This window comes from Ovis aries, chromosome 12 (genome assembly GCF_016772045.2).
Source record: "Ovis aries strain OAR_USU_Benz2616 breed Rambouillet chromosome 12, ARS-UI_Ramb_v3.0, whole genome shotgun sequence".
Lineage (NCBI taxonomy): Eukaryota > Metazoa > Chordata > Mammalia > Artiodactyla > Bovidae > Ovis > Ovis aries.
The window spans coordinates 68,519,895-68,534,578 of NC_056065.1; the positions used below are offsets into that span (position 1 = coordinate 68,519,895).

At 40.8% G+C, this 14,684-nt stretch overlaps 1 protein-coding gene across 4 annotated transcripts in view; it reads left to right on the forward strand.

The window, feature by feature from the left end:
- PTPN14 (protein tyrosine phosphatase non-receptor type 14) overlaps window positions 1-14,684 on the forward strand; it is a 193,289-nt gene that overhangs the window by 15,094 nt on the left and 163,511 nt on the right. Inside the window, exon 2 of one of the 4 annotated variants that reach the window (XM_060396203.1) lies at window positions 1-14,684. This exon is cut by the window's left edge and continues 12,445 nt beyond it; it is cut by the window's right edge and continues 30,924 nt beyond it. The exons of the other annotated variants lie outside the window; for them this stretch is intronic. The gene's annotated coding sequence lies outside the window, so the exon portion shown is untranslated. 4 annotated transcript variants of the gene reach the window in all.

Consider the following 14,684-nt stretch of genomic DNA (forward strand, 5'->3'; position numbering starts at 1 on the left):
GTCTGACAAAAGAATTTGATCAACCCTGAATTCTTACTTTCTAAAACCAATTAACCTTTCACACTAGATTCACTTTTAGCCTAATTGTTCACTAATCTTTATATCATTTAATGCAGAAAAAAGTGTGTTGGATAGAATTACTTCTGTTATAATTATGATCTGTATATATATATATATGTGTATATATATATATTTATATAAGTGAAAGTCGCTCAGTCATGTCCGACTCTTTGTGTCTGAGCCACCAGGGAAGCCCAAGAATATTAGAATGGGTAGCCTACGCCTTCTCCAGTGAATCTTCTCTACCCAGGAATCAAACCAGAGTCTCCTGCATTGCAGGTGGATTCATTACCAGCCGAGCTACCAGGGAAGCCCTATGTTGTTATAAAGGTAGCATTTAAAAGGGAATTAAAGATATATAAGGACCTGCTTTATCAATAAAAATAATCATAAACTTGTTACATCATTCTAAGTTAATTTCTGGTGCTTGTTGGCTTGCCTTATTTTATATAAATGTCTTTGGTAAATGCCTTTTAGTTTCATCTTCTATTTTCTCACAAACATTTTTCAAAAATGTTTTCCTATATCAGCTACTCTATACCTTGCCATATTTTCATGACTGTTGTATTAGTTTTTGATATGGTAACAAAAGAGGTTCTAGCATCTCAGTGGCTTATGACAACATCTATTCCCTGTCTGTGTGATGTGAGTGCTGCGGTGCGCTGTGGCTCCCGGTGGCTTGACGGGGCCTTGGTACCACTCCACATGTCTTCATATCTGGGACCGAGGCTAAAGGTCAGCCCCCATCTGGAGCATGCTGTTCTCATGACTGAGGGCAGGAATAATGTGAGAGGTGTGCAGCCTCATTTACAGCTGCTGAATGGTGGTGGCAGGACTTCCCAGGTGGCACTAGTGAGAAAGAACTTGCCTGATGGTGCAAGAGATGTGAGAGACCCGAGTTCCATCCCTGGGTTGGGAAGATCTCCTGGAGGCGGACATGGCAACCTGCTCCAGTATTCTTGCCTGGGAAATTCCATAGAGGAGCCTGGCAGGCTACAGTCCATGGGACCCCAAAGAGTTGGATGTGACTGAGCTCCTGAGCATGGAGGTGGCAAGTAATGCTGCCTGCTCACGTCTCATTGGCCAAAGTATATCCCATGGCCAAGCCGCAGGCCAGTGAGTTGGAGACCAACACTGGCCTGATTCCCAGGCAAGTCACAGGGATATGGATGGGATACATTATAGGAAGGGAGCAAAGAGTTGGGATCAATAATCTCGTCTTTTATACCATGCTTGACTTAACTGTTCTCTTACGGTTTGGTATTTGGATTTTTTCAACGTTAACAGTTATAAATAGCATTGCAGTCAACATTGTTGAACAAATTGCATTTATTTATCTGCAGAGTATTTTCTTAGAATACAGTTTCCGAAGTAGGCTATCTGGGTCAGAGGGCATGGATTGCTTGTAGATCTTGTTACATATGGCCAGATTGTTCTTTACAAAGGCTATCAGTTTATATAGCAGCATCATCAATATTTAAGTATACAGTTTTCATCATTGCTTATCACTTAATTTTTGTGATTATCAAGGATGGTATTTTAAAACAAAATGTTTAGAACAAATTGTGTTTTCTTTTCTATTAAATTGAATAAAACCAGGGCCACTTGTAATTTCCTTTCCCAGTTTCTGAAGGTCATTGTAAGTAAATACTCATTTGTGTCTTCTGTTTTTCTCAATACACTGTTTCTTAAATATACCTTTATTCTTGCAGTGAAACAAAATGGTGAAAAAAGTAGAAAGAAAGCATATATTTGATTTGAGGTTTTATAACTTTTATCCAAAGCAAATCAGTAATTCTTACTGTGGAACTAGGTAAATGGCTGAACCTACTCAAATTGCCGACTTTTGCTGCATATCTCAGTCTTAGGAGAGGAGATTTGTTTATTGTTCTATTGCCTAACACTGGATGGCTTTAATTCCACGGCATTCAGATTCCCCATGGCCGTATGGTTTTTATAGCAGAAAATACCAATTGAAACTTAAGAACCAGTCTTTCCTACAGTTTCCCCCTCAAGCTGTAAACTAAAACGCTTTATTACCAACTGCATCCTCTCTCTTGGCTTACTTTACAAGTGTCCTGTTGCCTGCTGCTATGCTTGTGCTTGTCTTTAGTTTCTGCTTAGAAATAGTAGTATCTAGACATGCCCATCAGTGTCCTTGGTTATACTTCCTCATGTAAGATCTGATATCTCACAGCCAAGGAAACAAGAGTTGCCAGACAGATAAGAGAAATCCTTAGGCCACTCAATCCAGAGTGCATAGGCAGAATAAGCAGGTGTGTGTGTGTGTGTGTGTGTGTGTGTGTGTGTGTGTGTGTGTTCATGTTTGGATGGGAAATGGTGTGCTGGAATTTGGGGATGATAGGTTTGATTTTGCAACTACCATTGAAGTGCAAATGCCTCCCACCTCATTTAGCAGAGGAATGTTAAAAATCCTCAGAACTGAGAAATTCATTTTCGAGAGAGATGGCCTGGTCAAGCTTGCAAGAAATATTACAGTTCAGTGGGAAACAAGTGTATGTGTGAGCCAGACATCAGTGTGTGAACCAGAGTTTATCTGAACAGTAACAATTGATGCTGATTGCAGAATGTTAAAAGTGTGAGTTATTATTGTGAATAGTAAGACTCAGATTAGTGTTGAAGAAATATTAATTTCAATAGATTTGCCATGAAAGTCTTTGGGTTTTTGTTCCTGAGATGGTTTCCTATTTCACCTTAAGTTCATTTTGTATAGGTCTTCTTGAAATTTGGTACAAATTTCTTTGGAAGATAAGGACCCTTCCTTTATGAAGTTTTGATTTGGTAGTTAAATCTTTTGGGAAAATTGGATTCTAAGGCTCAAAGTAAGGAGAATGAGGATGTTTTACATTAATATAGAGTAAACCAAGTAATCACAGAAGAGGAGCTTTTAAAAATCAGTGTTGTTAAATAGGATACTTGTTTTATATTGAGTGGTGATATATCTGTTGAATTTATATGCAGAAGGTTATTGCTGAACTTTTCTCAAAGGTTGTTGTGCTCATTGTAAATGTTTTCTTAAGATGCTAATAATTTTAAAGACAAAAGAAGTGCTTATCTTTGCAGTGTGTTCCTCTGTTCTGATTTCTGTATTTCAGAGTTGAGGCTAAGGGTGTAGAGGTGAAAGTGAAAGTGTTAGTCCCTCAGTCGTGTCTGACTCTTTGCGACCCCATGGGTTGTAGTCTGCTACACTACTCTGGGGATTCTCTAGGCAAGAATATAGGAGTGGGTAGCCATTCCCTTTTGCAGGGGATCTTCCCCGGGATCGAACCCAGGTCTCCTGCATTGCGGGCAGATCCTTTATGGTCTGAGCCACCAGGAAAGCCCAAGGGTGTAAAATATATGTAAATATAGCTTTTAGGTCTAGGACTGATGGTCCCACTTATGGGTCTCTGTACAGTGTTGCCCCAAATTAGTTAGTGTTATCCTGTTCACTCCTCAGAACGTCTTCCTTTCTCTTCTGTTTTCCTTCCTTCTTAGCCTGTGTGTTGGCCTAAAAGTGGAATCCACTTATATAGTGCTGTGCACTGAATGTGTCCCCCTAAGATTCATATCCTGAAATCCTAACTCCCAGAGGTGATGCTTTTAGAAGTGAACTTTAAAATGCTTAGGTTGTGAGGGTAGAGCCCTTATTAAAGAGATTAGAGCCCTTATTAAAGAAACTCCACACAGTTCCCTAGCCTCTTCTGCCCTCTAAGGATACAATAAGAAGTCTGCAGCTTGGAAGAGGGCCCTCACCCAATCGCGATGACACCCTAATCTCAGAATTCCATTCACCAGAACTGTGAGCAGTAAATTTTTCTTGTTTGTAAACCACCCAGTCTGTGGTATTTTGTTCTAACAGCCCAAATGAACTTGGTCTCATGGCTTAACCCGATGGATGATTGTCAGGCGCAATGTTGTGGTTGTTTACCTAGGAAGACCTGTGACTACTAGACAGTTTTAATATACCTGCATCCAACTGACTGTGTCTTTCACCAGCGTTGAGTGTTCAGTGCTTTTTAGACATGATACAGACTTGGGGTTCTTCTCTCCCATTGTTGGTCATGTAGTACTTAGTACCTATTTGTTGATATCCACAAGGTGCCTGAAGCAGTTTGTAAGGAGGGCAGTGGCAAAAACCATGTTAATTTCCCTCCAGTCTTCTTGCTCCAGGCTCCCCAAAGAAACATAGGCAACATACTCTGTTGCACTGGCGTGCTCAGTTGTCAAATTCAGTTGCATTCTGGGTGGTGGCTACCTTGTGAGTGACCTGTCATCTTCCCCTTGGTGCTTCGAGGACCTTGGTCTCACAAGCACGTACTTCGCCTGTGATCAGGTATCCTTGACTTACAGCTTAGAATCCGCCATCCACGACTGCTATGCTTGTGGGTATCACACTGAAGTCCCATTTTAAAAAACAACCATACTTCAATTCTTTTTCTTGTATTTTTGGCCATGCTGAGTGGCTTGGAAGATCTTAGTTCCCTGACCATTCATCTTTATGTGTACTTTATTGATTTTTTAAAAATGTTGTTTATAGATTTTTTTTTTTTTGGTGGGGGAAGCAATGAAGAGGAAAAAAATGTAAAAAAAAAAAAAAAATCCAGACAGCATTTGTCTGAAAGACTTCAGGATCTGCTTAACTGTATTCCCCAACTACTTTTTAGAATTTTCTGTTGGGTTGATTGTGATTGGCTAAGGATATCTTAGCATGCATTTCTGTGCTACTATGAAATCAGGTCCATTTTTAAACTACTTGAGTATTCAGACTCTCGGATGTGCCTGCTAGAAGGAAATATTGTTATGCCAATAGGAGTTTTTAGTTGATGAAAGGAAATGTTAAAAAAGAAGAATTAAAAGTATAATTACAGTAGTGTTTAAGGGTCATTCTGAACAGGTAGCAGAAGAATCAGTGCGTGTAACAGACTCTGCTTGTTTTATAGCAATAGGTAGAATGATCTATTTCTCTTCATTATAAATTTTTGAGTCCTAAACAGATTTGCCAAAACCCATTAGTCCTTTTGAGTTGAGAGTGAGCAGAGTCCCTTTGAAAGTTTAGCTTCTCAGTATAATTTCTCAGTTGGCATTGGTCATTTCTGGTTGAACTCAAAATCAAGTTCCTTAACCGGCAAAGTCAAAGACCAGACTTGATCTGTAGACAGCCTCTGTTGGCATTGGACAGAAATTTCCAGATATCCTGGGACATGTGATCTGAGTCTTATGTCTTGATCAGGATTTTCCCCCATGAAGGCATGAGGGCGTTCCTCCTGCCCTCTTGGATAATATACACCTTTTTTTTTTTTTTTAGCCTTTCCTGGCTTGTATCTCTGGCTCTTTAATTCTTCATTACTTTCTTCTGATTTTCTATTCTCCCCTCCTGTTCTGTCCCTTTTTTCATCTCTCATTTCTTCCACACATCCCAGGTTTAATATTAAAAAACAAGCAAACAAGACCCTCTAGATTTTCAGATGTCTTACCAGTCAAAAAGCCCAGTTTTCTCTGCTGTGTCTGGGCCAGTCAAGACTGGGTTAAGACCTTGAATATCTTTGTTCCTGGGAGCTGTGCTCAAAGAATTGCTTTTCTACTCAAGTTAGTTCTGTCTCTCTCAAATGAGATGTATCTTTCTAGTGTCTGGGTGGAGAAGGCAATGGCACCCCACTCCATACTCTTGCCTGGAAAATCCCATGGGTGGAGGAGCCTGATGGGCTGTAGTCCATTGGGTCGCTAAGAGTCGGACACAACTGAGCAACTTCACTTTCACTTTTCACTTTCATGCATTGGAGAAGGAAATAGCAACCCTCTCCAGTGTTCTTGCCTGGAGAATCCCAGGGATGGGGGAGCCTGGTGGGAGGCCGTCTATGCAGTCGCATAGAGTCGGACACGACTGAAGCGACTTAGCAGCAGCAGTGTCTGGGTACCTACCTTGAGTTGTTACTAAACAGACTCTCAGGGTAGTCTCCTCATTGTGCATATTTTACATTAAAATGATATTTTCTCATAAATTACTATTTAACCTAGAAAACGGAATAATGACTTCATTGCATGATATTTGAGCTGCTGTTGGTATGTGTACACTCAGCTTGATTTTTGATCACACATATGTCTAAAAAAGCTACTACCCCTTAAAAAGGCAGCACTATTATGAAGTGACTAGCTTGTTACATGAGAGTCCTTAGGTCGTGTAAGATGAAACTACGCTGGGCAGATGTGTAATGGGCTGAGTCCAGTTTGAATTTTTGCAGACTCTCCACTCATCCCCCATCATCACCCATGTGGTCTGAAATTGCTTTCCTGTGCAATTTAAGAAACCCTAGTCCTACTTCTGCCACTGATTAGCTATTTTGGTTTTAGGCAAGTTTCTTAGCCACTCTTAACTCAGTTTCTTTGTCTTCATCATGAGTTTGTTGACCTAGTAGAGCATGATTTCTCAGGTTCCTGGTTTCACACTTCTCTGAAAATTCAATAGTTCTGGAAACCTTTTTGTTTTAACTCTGTGGTTGAGTTTGTGGTCAGAGCAAAGGAGAGCTCTGCTATTACTCTTCTCAGAAGAAACTACTAGTTGCCCCATTTATTTTTGTCCAGGAAAAGATTCAACTAGCATATTTAAGTGTAAAACTTTTTTGCAGTGATGGTTAATTTTATTTGAATGAATCTGTGGCGTTTCTCTTCGATCCTTCCCATAAAAAATGGGGTTATCCTGTATGCTATATATGAACTTACTCCTTTTATTTAGATCGATACTAATTTTGTTTGAATATATTTTCAGAGTTTCACCCTGGTCATTGAGGTCATTTTAGATAGTATTAGGTATTTTCCTGTCAAAGCTTGGAAATCAGGGGGGTAAAAGGATGAGTAGAATTTAGCAGAAGTGTCTTTGTATTGTGGAAAAGGATTCCAAATCTTGGAGATTAGTGCTGACCATTGTTACCATGTAGGTCTTAGAGTGTTTGTGGGTTGCTGTATGTTACATATGTGCCTGTTTGGCATCTCCTGGGCTGTGATGCTTTTGAACTGTGGTGCTGGAGAAGACTCTTGAGAGTCCCTTGGACTGTAAGGAGATCCAGCCAGTCCATCCTAAAGGAGATCAGTCCTGGGTGTTCACTGGAAGGACTGATGCTGAAGCTGAAACTCCAATACTTTGGCCACCTCATGCGAAGAGTTGACTTATTGGAAAAGACCCTGATGCTGGGAGGAATTGGGGGCAGGAAGAGAAGGGGACAACAGAGGATGAGATGGTTGGATGGCATCACCGACTTAATGGACGTGAGTTTGAGTGAACTCCAGGAGATGGTGATGGACAGGGAGGCCTGGCGTGCTGCGATTCACGGGGTCGCAAAGAGTTGGACACGACTGAACTGAACTGAACTGAGCTGAGCTGTGAGTTGTCTTCTTTTGGGAGTTGCAACATCGTCTCCGAGGGTTTTAGGTTTCCTGATGCCCTCCAGGGTAGATTTCTTTATAGCATACACTTATTACATTGATTTGTTTTCAGAATTTCATCACTTATTTTGAAATACTTTAAGACATTCAGGGTGTTTCAAATTCCAGGCTGGAAATCTAGTCTAGAAAGCAGTAGGTGGTGGATAAGAGAGACAAGACAAGATTGGGAGGTGGGTCAGTGATTTCCAAACAGAGCCGAAACTGATGTATAGAAGTTGCTGGGTAACAGTAGTCTGAAAAAATAGAGTTCATAGTATATATGCGATATTTTCTCCCTATTTTGTTTTCAGTCCTTTCATATTTTTAAAAGCACATCTTGTGTTGCTTACTTTCCACTTTAAGTGATTGGATTTTAATGTAATCAGAGTATTGTTTTTTTCATCACACATACACAGAGTTTTGTTTATTGATACAAATTGCAATTCTTTCACTTTTGCTGCTTTGAAACATGCATCCTATTTCAACTTCTAAGCCCATTTTATCAAGAATTGATTCCGAAAATTTGTGTGTAAATCAATTAGCCCAGAACCAGGAATTGATTTTCCTATGGAAAGATATTAAAATTGATCCTAAGTTCTCAGCTCCCTGGAGAAAAAGTCTCTTGTGTTGTGTATTTTAGAAGAAGCTCATTTTTTAAATACTATTTTAGTGCATAAAGTGACTCCTATGTCTTTGCCCAGTAACAGGAGTCAGCAGGCTGGTGGGCAGCTGCTACAGGAGGAAGGACTCTGGACTTCACAGTGGTGCTCTTGGGGGCAGCTGCCTGGGGATTGCTGCTGGACCCCTAGGCTCCCTTACCCCTGGGCCCCTTCATAGAAACTGCCTTCAGAGCCCCCAGCTGTCAAATCCATGAAGCCAGTTAAAGTTATTACTCTGGGTTCATTCCTCATTAGGAAAGACTACCGATAAGGGATGTACAAGGAAAATGGGAAGATAGGAGAGGGGCAGGCAGATGTGCTTCGATGAGAGATTATGTTGACCTTTGCTTACAAGGTCCAAGGTCACTGCCCTCTGTAAAGTTGGGTCATGCCTGTCCCTATAGATCCTGCACTGTGAAAAAATCAGGATCATTCAAGAATTAATAACATATTAGTCTCCTGTATGCTTAGATGCCTCAGAAGTACGATGGAGTCAAGTCAGAATAATTTTCATTATTTTGGCAATTAACTCCTGACCACTATTGTAATAAAAAAAATCTTATGCTGGTATTTCCCTGCTGCTTAACTGGTCTAGATGGATGTGAGAGTTGGACTATAAAGAAAGCTGAGCGCAGAAGATTTGCTGCTTTTGAACTGTGGTGTTGGAGAAGACTCTTGAGAGTCCCTTGGACTGCAAGGAGATCCAACCAGTCCATCCTAAAGGAGATCAGTCCTGGGTGTTTATTGGAAGGACTGATGTTGAAACTGAAGCTCCAGTACTTTGGCCACATGATGTGAAGAGCTGACTCATTTGAAAAGACCCTGATGCTGGAAGAGATTGAGGGCAAGAGGAGAAGGGAACGACAGAGGATGAGATGGTTGGATGGCATCACCAACTCAATGGACATGAGTTTGGGTAAACTCCAGGAGTTGGTGATGGACAGGGAGACCTGGCATGCTGTGGTTCATGGGGTCGCAAAGAGTCGGACATGACTGAGTGACTGAACTGAACTGAACTAACTGGTCTATTGGTGGCTGCTTTTTCCTTTTGTCTTATCTTGCCAGTATTTTAAATGTAATTGATATCACTGGCAGTTATTAAGTGTTAAGCATTAAGTTGCACGTTAAATCATTAAAAATGCCATGGCATTTATTTTCACAACTGGTGATCTTTTGTTTACAAGTGCAGGTTTTTTTTTTTTTTTTTACAACGTTCTTGCTATTTTTTTCTTCTGGTGGTCTTCATTTATACTTTCCAATGTCCTTTATTTAAAATAGCCTGAAGTCTGCTAACTGTACTTCTTTTTTTAATGATTTTTTTATTTTATTACTATTATTATTATTACTTTACAATATTGTATTGGTTTTGCCATACATCAACATGAATCCACCATAGGGTGTACATGTGTTCCCAATCGTAGGCAACCTCTTCCATTTAGCACCATTTGGTTTAGACTCATGGAATGTTAGCTATTTTTTATGCTGGTTTGAGCCAAATGTAATTAGGAAAGCAAGTTTGTTTCGGAATTTGATATAAACCATGCAGCACAGGCATTCTTGCTTACATTCTACTGATTTGGGATGTTTGCTTGTTCCTCTTCTGAACATAGAGAATCGAGTCTCTGGAATTGGCTGACTCTTTTGCAAGTTATCCTTTTTGAAAAGGAGGCCAGGTGGCGCAGTGCTAAAGAATCTGCCTGCAATGAAGGAAACATGAGAAATGTGGGTTCGATCCCTGGGTTGGGAAGATCCCCTGGAGGAGGAAATGGCAACCCACTCCAGTATTCTTGCCTAGGAAGTTCCATGGACAGAGGAGCCTGGCAGCCTACAGTCCATGGGGTTGTAAAGAGTTGGATGCAACTGAGCATGCACACTGGCTATTTAAAGCTTGCCTTGAAAAAAAAAAAAAAATAAATAAAGCTTGCCTTGGCAGAGATTGTTATCACAGACTCTGCAACCCAGTTGGCAATTGTGTATTTAATTACAACTACTTTTGAACATTTCAGTTGCCATAATACTGATATGAAATCACTCATACTTGTGAAAAAATGATTTAAGAAGTTTCTGATTTATGTTTTCTTGTAAATTAAATAAAAACAAAGGGAAAATATTGTGAAACATGGTGGTTTTAGGTGCCTTTGACAAACAACTAGGAGAACATAATTAGGGGGTCAATATTGCCCATATTCCTAACTGTTTATGTTACCTCTTTGGATACATCTTTTATTGAAGTCCTTTAGTTTTTTCTTGTTTGTATTTATTTATGCTGTCCTCAATTTAGTACTTGTATATGCTTTTCTTACTTGACAATTTTAATTGTGTTAGTTGTTTTGTAGGAATTTCTTTTGTATAACCTGGGCCAGAATAGGTAGCTAAGAAGTTCTTTTTGCCACTGATTAAGGGACTATCAAATACTTTCTGAAAGGAATATACATGTGTATGCATTTATATGAAAAGTCTTTTTATTTACTCTGTTAACATGTCGTATCGGAGAAGGCAGTGGCACTCCACTCCAGTACTCTTGCCTGGAAAATCCCATGGACAGAAGAGCCTGGTGGGCTGCAGTCCCTGGGGTCGCTAAGAGTGGGACACGACTCAGCGACTTCACTTTCACTTTTCACTTTCATGCATTGGAAAAGGAAATGGCAACCCACTCCAGTGTTCTTGCCTGGAGAATCCCAGGGACGGGGGAGCCTGGTGAGCTGCCATCTATGGGGTCGCACAGAGTCGAACACGACTGAAGCAACTTAACAACAGCAGCAGCAGCAGCAACATGTCGTATGTCTCATGGACCACGTACTAATTGATGCCTTTTCACCAAAACTTGAAACAAACATGCATTTATCTCTCTCTTTTTCTTTAAACTGCCACTTGCAAAGATAAATTTTATTCTCTATGTAGGAAAACAAATGACTCTTTCCCTAAAATTCCCTCTGTGAAATGGAATGTGGACCCAGCAGCCACTGTGAATCTGTTTTATTTTTCCCTTGTGTTATATAAAGCAAGGAAGGCATTTTAGCCCCTTTAAGGAGATACTGGCCTGCGGTAAATAACAATTTAGTCCAGGTGGGTAGAAAAGAATGCTTATGACATTCTTTTCATCGGCTCCATGTGTAACCTCCAAGCAGGAGGTCAGGCAGTAAAACATTTGAGTGAACTGGTGAAATGTTTTGTATTTATTTACAAGGCTCTTAATCACAAGACTGATCCCAATAAACTCAACAAGTCAAAGTGATGGAGGAAAGTATATGAGGCATGCAGAACAGTAAAAGTGGGGAGGGGACGGGGGTCTTCAGACTGACTACATTTAGCCTGCCCTTCTGTTCCTGCTGTGGAATGATGGCCGTCAGAGTCTCTGGTGCAGCGGTCATGGGTAAATTTGATGAAGAATGCAGTTATACCCATTCTGTCCCCACCTGCTGCTGAACTACTTGGCAGTTTGCTTTTAAGGTTCCAGACGTCTTGAAGTAGTTGAATTCTCTTTTGCAAAAGTCCTCAATTTTTTTTTTTAACCTTCTCTGCCCCAAGTCTGTCTGTCTTTGTTCCTAGGGTATTCTGCATTTTCTGTGGCGCTGGGGTTGATGACTTGATTTCATTGCTTATTACAGCCTGATTGAAAGCAAAAAACATTCAAATACCTTCTTTTGGAAAAAAATCCATTGATTTTTGACTGTGCTGGGTCTTCCTTGCTGCACTCAGGCTTCCTCTAGCTGCAGCTCGGGGGCGTCTCCCTCGTTGCAGCGTGCGGGCGTCTCGTTGCGGTGGCTTCCCTTGTTGCAGAGCGCAGGCTCTGGAGCTCGAACTCAGTAGTTGTGGTGCATGAGCTTAGTTGCCCCGCGGCATGTGGAATCTTCCAGAGCAGGATCTGAAGCTGTGTTCACTGCATTGGCAGGTAGAGTCTTGACCACTCGACAATCAGGGAAGTCCCCAGCTCCCTTCTAAGTTCTATCATTTAAGGTTATTGTATTTTAAAAAAGTTGTTTGGATGTACTTGTAGATTATTCAGAAAAGGGAAGTGGACAGTGCCTCTAGATAAGCAGTCCCTAACATTTTCTACCCAGAAGGCCGATCACATAGTGAGCTCTGGGGTCACAGACGCATCCTCCTTGTCTTTCTTGTGGCCTGTTCACATTTTGTCATGGCAGTGTCGCCAAATGATGGGCAAGGCTGTAATCCATACCTGACAGCTCTGCTTTCTTTATCTCAAAAGATTTCATGAGGTGGGAGGGTTCAACCCTTTTTGAATATTAATAATCCAAATGAATGTGAAAGAACCTTCATTTTATATGCTACTGGAAAAACAGTTGAGACAAGCATTTCTCTCACCCAGCAGAAGTCTAGGCAGAATAGATACAATGAGTAAATTAGAACAATTTAGTGTTAGCCTGTTAGACAAATAAGAGTGCTTTGGTATCTGGAATAAGATTTTGCCAGTTTTTGGACATTTCGTTTTTCAAACTGACTCTGCAATATATTAATGAATATTTGGCAGTTACTTCAGTATTTTATGGACCAGCAAACATTGAGGACTGACTGTGTTGTGGGTATGATGCAGGGACTATGAGAATGAGGAAGGTGCTTCTAGCTGGAGTGGGGATGGAGACTAGACCAGAATCAGCCAACTTTACTAGAATGGTAAGAACCTGGTACAGGAATGCAGTTGATGCTGCTCTCGGAACACGCTTCCCACTTGCTTCTTGAGAGATTTTTTTAAAATTTATTTTTAATTGGATGATAATTGCTTTACAATATTGTGTTGGTTTCTGATATACATCAACATGAATCAGTCATAGGTATACATATGTCCCCTCCCTCATGAACCTCCCTCCCACCTCCCACACCATCCCACCCCTCTAGGTTGTGATTTTTTTTTTTCATTTGGGGGGGAGTAGTTTGCAGCAACCATTTCTGGAATATGAAATAGAATATAGGCCAGGCATTTTTAGGACATTTTCATCAGGTTACCATTTATGTTTTTCTTTGTTGTTGTTTGTAGTTTAGCTTTTTCATTTTTCCTCTTTATTCAGTATAGTTGATTCTAACTTAAAATAGAATGCAAAGTGTTGTCTAGAGGTAGAGCAGGTAACAGGCAATTCTGTCATTTCCTTATATTTTTTCCCCACTTGGATCCAGCTGATCCTTGTGTCCAGTGGGATTTTAGTTGATTTAGATGCTGTCTCTTGAGCCAGGAACTCAAGAGAAACCATAGGAATCTATTTTTGAAGCTTCGTCCTCTCTGTATGAATAAATTACTTATCATTATCTCCTGCTTTTTATTCTTTGTGAAAGAAATGAAAAGAGAACTGGAGGCAGGGAGAGAAAAGAAGGAAAGCAAAGAGACTTATAATATATGCAAAACATAATAAAATCCTCTAAAGAAGGAACTTAAAATTCATCATCTATAATAATGGATAATGGACAAGAGTAGTGTTCTAGACAAAAGAACTTATATTTGGAATAGGTCATGGAATACAACATTTACTCTATTTAATGACTTTTATGAACAAAGGGCTTCCCTGGTGGCTCAGACGGTAAAGAATGTGCCTGCAATGCAGGAGACCTGGGTTCCCTCCCTGAGTTGGGAAGAATACTGGAGTGGGCATGGCAACTCACCGTAGTATTCTTGCCTGGAGAATTCCATGGACAGAGGAGCTTGGCTGCAGTCCATGGGGTCACATGGAGTCAGTCGCGACTGAGTGACTAAGCACAGCACATGAACAAAGAAGTGAAATAAAATATTGTTGTTCTGGGAAATAATTTACCAACGTCTAAAGGAGATTGTCCTGAATCTGGCTGGGACATCTATTATTAGTCCTGGCGAATAGAGGCTACTGTCTTGGATATGCTGGAGTCATCTTTTCATTGGGTTGAAATCTCTCTAACATTTCTACATGACATCAGTTCAGTTCAGTTCAGTCGCGCAGTCGTGTCCGACTCTTTGCGACCCCATGAATCACAGCATGCCAGGCCTCCCTGTCCATCACCATCTCCCGGAGTTCACTCAGACTCACGTCCATCAAGTCAGTGATGCCATCCAGCCATCTCATCCTCTGTTGTCTCCTTCTCCTCCTGCCCCCAATTCCTCCCAGCATCAGGGTCTTTTCTAATAAGTCAGCTCTTCGCATGAGGTGGCCAAAGTACTGGAGTTTCAGCTTTAGCACCATTCCTTCCAAAGAACACCCAGGGCTGATCTCCTTTAGAATGGACTGGTTGGACCTCCTTGCAATCCAAGGGACTCTCAAGAGTCTTCTCCAACACCACACTTCAAAAGCATCAGTTCTTCGGTGCTCAACTTTCTTCACAGTCCAACTCTCACATCCATACATGACCACTGGAAAAACCATAGCCTTGACTAGACGGACATTTGTTGGCAAAGTAATGTCTCTGCTTTTGAATGTGCTATCTGGGTTGGTCATAACTTTCCTTCCAAGGAGTAAGCGTCTTTTAATTTCATGGCTGCAATCACCATCTGCAGTGATTTTGGAGCCCCCCAAAATAAAGTCTGACACTGTTTCCACTGTTTCCCCATCTACTTCCCATGAAGTG